The sequence below is a fragment of the Octodon degus genome, unplaced genomic scaffold (genome assembly GCF_000260255.1).
Source record: "Octodon degus isolate 3935 unplaced genomic scaffold, OctDeg1.0 scaffold00004, whole genome shotgun sequence".
NCBI classification, from domain to species: Eukaryota; Metazoa; Chordata; class Mammalia; order Rodentia; family Octodontidae; genus Octodon; species Octodon degus.
This window is the reverse complement of record NW_004524580.1, coordinates 35,198,102-35,203,649: the sequence shown is the minus strand read 5'-3', so window position 1 is coordinate 35,203,649 and position 5,548 is coordinate 35,198,102.

Genomic DNA, 5,548 nt, shown 5'->3' with positions numbered 1-5,548 from the left:
CCCCACCCTCAAAAGGGCTTCTTTGGAGCCACCTTGCAGAATGTGATGGCGGCCACAGCCCCTAGACCTCCTCAGCCAGGACTCGATTCACGCTTGTTAAAGGCCAGCGTGATCCTCTTCCTCAGCGTGGCCCCCTGGAGCCCCTCCAGCTGCGGCCCACCCACGTCTCCTGCTGTTGGACTCTGCCTCCTCTGTCTGCCTGCACCCGGAGCTGATGCATCCTGAAGCGCTCTTCTGGGCCGACTCGGTGGGGTGGAGGCAGGCTCAGGTCCCCACCTCCTCCCTGCAGAACCTCAAGGTCCTGTCCAGTGACAGTTCTAGAACTGTAGGGAGGTTTATGACAGCAGCTTTCCCACCTTGGGCCGCATTCCCACCTCCGAAACAACTGGGCGAAGCCAAGCGTGCTGTGGGAACAAGATGCCTCTTCTCCAGTTAGCCTTCCCCGGCTTCCCCACACCAACAGCCTCTGATGGGCTCTCTTTCTCCTCCACGCTTTTCCACCCCTCTGCATCCTGGAGTCTCTGCCCAGTGCAGGAGACGGTGGCTGAGTTGCTCAGTGAGCTCTCAAGACTTTGTCCCTATGTGCTCCAGTGAGTGGCCTCTGTTCATTCCTACTCATCTCATTGGCCAGAGCTTAGTCACATGACCAAAGCTGGCTCAAAGGAGGCTGGGAAATATGGTCTTTGCATGAGTGGCCAGGTAGGAACTCAACACTCTTTTAACAAAGAGGGACAGAGTGTGTACCAATAGGTGTCCAGTAGAGAAAGCAGATTTAATAAAAAATATGTGAGAATTTACGAGATTGCTGTGGCTGTCCACAAAGTCTGGTGTGGTAGAGTCAGAAGATCCATCTGCATACTGGAGGCCTGGGGGTCTCCAAGACTGGAAGGGACCCAAGGGGATTCTCCTAAACAGACGGCCCCCCCAGGAACATCTAACCACAGCCCACACTTCTTCCCCGTGGCATCCTCACGCAACTTCTGCTTTCGGCTCTATAATACTAGCAGTCAGGAGAACAGCCAGGGTCTCCCTCCCACCCACGGGACCAGGGGCCACAGTGCCCACGGATTGTCTCAGTGACTTTCTGGGATCCGAGGATTACCAGGAGCTCATGTACTTGCTGTCCTGGGACAGCAGAAACAGCTATCCATTGTCAGCAATCCATATGTGATGTCCCACACTGCCCAGGTCACAGCTCAAGGGCTCATCATCCCTCCATCCAAATGACCCCAGGCCAAGGGCACGTGGGCTCTGTTCCAAAGGTGGAGCGAGAGCATCCGATCCTCCTGGCTACCAAGACAGGCAACGTGGTCAAGAAAACAGCAATAACTACATAAAGCCCAAAAATGTTGCCAGGAAGAGCGGAACCTGACCAGGTTATAAATAACTCCACAAAGGAAAGCAAGAGAGGTACGATTCTCAGGGCGGGTATTAGAATGCTGACACGCGCAAGAGAAAATTAGATGGCTTGCTTCTTGGCTTGCTTCTGTGCCGAGGGGAACAATTCCCAAGTACAAATGGTAGAGAAGCTGGCTAAGAAGACACTTCTCCAGAGATAAAAGATGAAATGAGAGAACATTTAATATGCTTTCAATGAATTCTCACTCCCAGAACCAGAATAACTGCATCTCGGGGTGCAGAGTGTATTAATAAGGTGTCCAGTCGTTGATGGAGAGAGCGTGGCCACCCATTAAGGATGATGGAGAGGTGCAGGCAGGAAGAGGCGGAAGGTGAGCATCGATCGGCCGCACCAGCAAGGTCCCAGGTTTGAGCCCCTGTACCGCATGCTGCACTGGCCCCAGAGCCCTGGGAGCTGTGTGAGAGCCAGCACTGGGGAGGCTGAGCAGAAGGATCGCTGTGAGCGTGAGCTGCGTAGTCACATCCTGTACCAAGTAAATAAATAAAAGTTCTATTTATTTTAACCACATAGTGGTTTGGTGTAGTTCTGGTGAGGATAAAGGGTGTGAGTGCTACACCCAGCATAGGGACAGCAGTCTGCAAGTGACATGAGGGTCAGAGAGTCTTGGCTTCCCCTTTTCTCCTGCTGCTTTGCTGTCTTCCACAGCCATGAACTGCTGCCCCTGCCATGTGCCACCACCCTGCCCTCGAGCCAGCTGATCTTGGGCTGAAACTGCGAGCTAAATAAAGCTTTCCTCCTTCAACTTTGGATGTCAGGTATTTTATCGCAGCCAGAAGGAAAGGAACTAAGGAGAGAGAGAGAGAGAGAGAGAGAGAGAGAGAGAGAGAGAGAGAGAGAGAGAGAGCCAGCGTCTGGTAAGGATAACACACATGTAGACTGAAAATACATCTAGTCTGAGTCCCACAACTAGATGCGTGTCCCCACCTTGCCAGGGGGAGTGCTGGGCCACAGCCAGATTGTCCCATTTCCAGCATGGTTGCAGGAGGAGCTCGGGAGCCAGGGACCAAGTTACCCACAACCAGTTTCTTCCTCAAAGATTACGCATCAGAAACCTGAGGGTGGCTAAGGCCAGGCGTGCTTTGCTAACTGAGCTCCTTCACAAGAGGCGGCTGTCAGGCCTGAGGAAGAGAAAGAAGAGTACCTCCTAGCAAGAGCCAGGGAAGCACCCATGGGCACGCCGCGGTCAAAGGAAGGCAGTGGCCTCTCTTACACCCAGGCTGGGAGCCTCTGGCCTCGGAGGCGCCAACACAGGCGAAGCAGGGCATCAAGGGCCCGGGTGGCAAGAAATCCTGTGAACCACCAAGTACTAAGGAAAAATGACGCCAGTCACCCCAGTTGGTGTTAAAGGGTAGAAGCCGAAGCAGCACCCCGTAAGCCAGTCCACAGCCAGCTTTGCCCCAAGATGAAAACCGACAAAGACGTTACGAGCAAGCTACAGGCCAATGCCTCTCGTGAACATACATTCAGAAATGTATAAAAATGCCCACACATACTTACCTGGCAGGGAAGATGCCGTGATCAAAAATGCCCACACACCATAATCAAGTAGAATTCTATCCCAAGTATGCAAAGCTGTCTCAACTTTCAAAAAGATCAATGAATACAGTCATTAAAAAATATTAAGATAATAAAATAAAATATGCAATTAAAATTTCTCCCAAATTGCCATAATCCATCAGGTCAATAGACTAATAAAGAAAAATCGCATAATGAAATGAATAGGTGCTGAAAGATACTTGACACATCCAAAATTCATTCTTGATGAAAAGAACTTTGAGCAAAGAAAGGACAGAATTTCATCAACTTCAAAAAGGCTATCTAGGGGCCTGGGGAGATAGCTCAGTAGAATAAACACTTGCCTGGCAAGTGCAGGGTCCGGAGTTCAATCCTCACTACTGCAAAAACAAACAAACAAACAAAAACTATTAACAAAGTGCTTAAAGAGAAAAAAGACAATGGAGAGAAACCCGAAGCTTCCTGCTGCTATCACACCATGGGCGGATGTTCCCTCTCACCGGTCCCTCTCTGAGTTATAACTACATGTACCAGACAGTACCAGACAGGAAAGGGGAGGGAAAAGATACACAGGTTTGGAAGAAGAAAATACACTGTCTACATTTGCCGATAACGTAAATGCTTGTGTAGAAAAGTCAAAGGTCAATAATGGAACTTTCTAAAATTCATAGGTAATTAAAGCAACATTGCAGACACAAACTTAATACACAAAAATCAATTACTTTCCTACAAAATGGCAACAAACAAGTAGAATTTGAAATAAAAAACACAGTCCTAGCCCAGGTCCGGTGAGTGTGTGGAGAGCTTCCTGCTACCCTGCGCCGGCAGGACCAGTCCCAGCCCAGGCGCAGCGTGGGCCGGACCCTCTCCCACCCCCTTGGGCCGCCCCCCACCACTCTGCAGTACCTCCCCCACCCCGCCCACCGAGTAGGAACCCCCAGACGCAGTCCTAGCCCAGGTCCGATGAGTGTGTGGGAGAGCTTCCTCTTCCCCCTACTTCACCTTGCCCCCTCCAGGCACAGCTCAGGCCTGGCATACACGCCTGGGGTGTAACCCTGCAGTTGCAATCCCTGCAGAGAGTGTAGAGGATAGATCCAACCAGCTAGTCCAGGAGCAGAACATCTTGCCACAGGGGCACAACAGGTTCACCCTGAAGGGCAGCAGCGGGAAGGAGCTGAGCACAGCAGCCAGACCCAAGCCAGATGCAGCTGGATAAGTCCAAACTTTGTAGAGCTGCACCTGAACTTCAGTACATGGGAAGGTTATAACTACAGCAAAGATCTACAACAAAGGGCAGAAGACAGTGCTACACAAAATGACGAGAAGGAACAAAATGCAACCTCAGAACCCAAGCCCACCCGTAACAAGTGCAGAGGACACTAACACAGAACAAATTGGAAATCACACAGCTGAAAGCAATGAATCAACGGCTTCTGAAATAAAGAAACAGCTGCAGAAAGATATAGAGGACCTCAGATTGGAAATGAAAAAAGAAATCCATGAATTAATGAAATAAAAAACAAAAATGTATACCAGCACTAAATGCATAAATACATAAGGATAGATCTTTAGAAATATGCACAAAATCTATATAAGACTCTGACAAACAAAAATTAAAGCAGAACTAAGTGAACAAAGAAATGTCCCATGTGTGTAGCTAGGGAGACCCGGCAGTGCCAATGTGTCAGTTCCCCACATTTTGATCTGCAGTCAGTAAAAAGCTCAGCCAGTTGCTCTGCGAACATGACAAATTTATTCTACAGCACATCTCGAAAGACAGAAAGCCTCCAAATATCCAAGACAAAATTGAAATAAATACATTTAGAAGGCTGATGCTGCCTGGCCTGAAGACTTACCTAACCACGATGACCAAGACCGCTCCGGATTAGAGAGCCAAAGTGCCCGTGGGCAGCACGGAGTCCAGGAGAGAGCCACGAGGCTGCAGCGCCTGATCTCTGACTAAGAGCGGAGAGGGAAGGTGGAAACAAAGACGGCTTGTCAACAAAAGGCACCGTAGGGAGGAGGGGTCCGCACGCGAGATGCACACCTGGACCTGGACACTGGCCGCTCACCTTTCACGGACAGGACCCCAGGTGAATGCGCGACCCAAGTGCAAAGCAAGACCTTTAGAATTTCTTTTTTAAAATATTTTTTCTCTTTTGTTTTTTTTTATTTTTAAGTAGAATAAAAAATAATAAAAACATTAAAAATGATACATAATTTCGCTAAACAAAATGATAGGAATTAAGCCTAGATCACTCGAGGTGTCCGGACAACTGGTCAGACACACCACAAAAGGCATAATTCACGAAAGAAAGCACTGAGGAGCTGGAGTTTTAGAAAATGGAGCAGTTTTGCTCTGCAAAGGACAATGTCAAGAGAACGAGATGAGCCATAGTGTGAGAGAGAATATTCCCGGAGGGCACCTCTGAAGAAGAGCCCTTCCCCAAGAATCCCGGGGGCTCTTCAAACGCGAATCGGAAAACAGACCGCTAGGATCACAAAGGGGCGAGGACCAGCGCGCGCACCGCCCCAGAGTGGGTGGCGAGAAGGAAGAGGCGAGGTGCTGGAAGAAGCCCCTGGCAGGAGGAGCCTCCGAGCACCGCAGGCAAG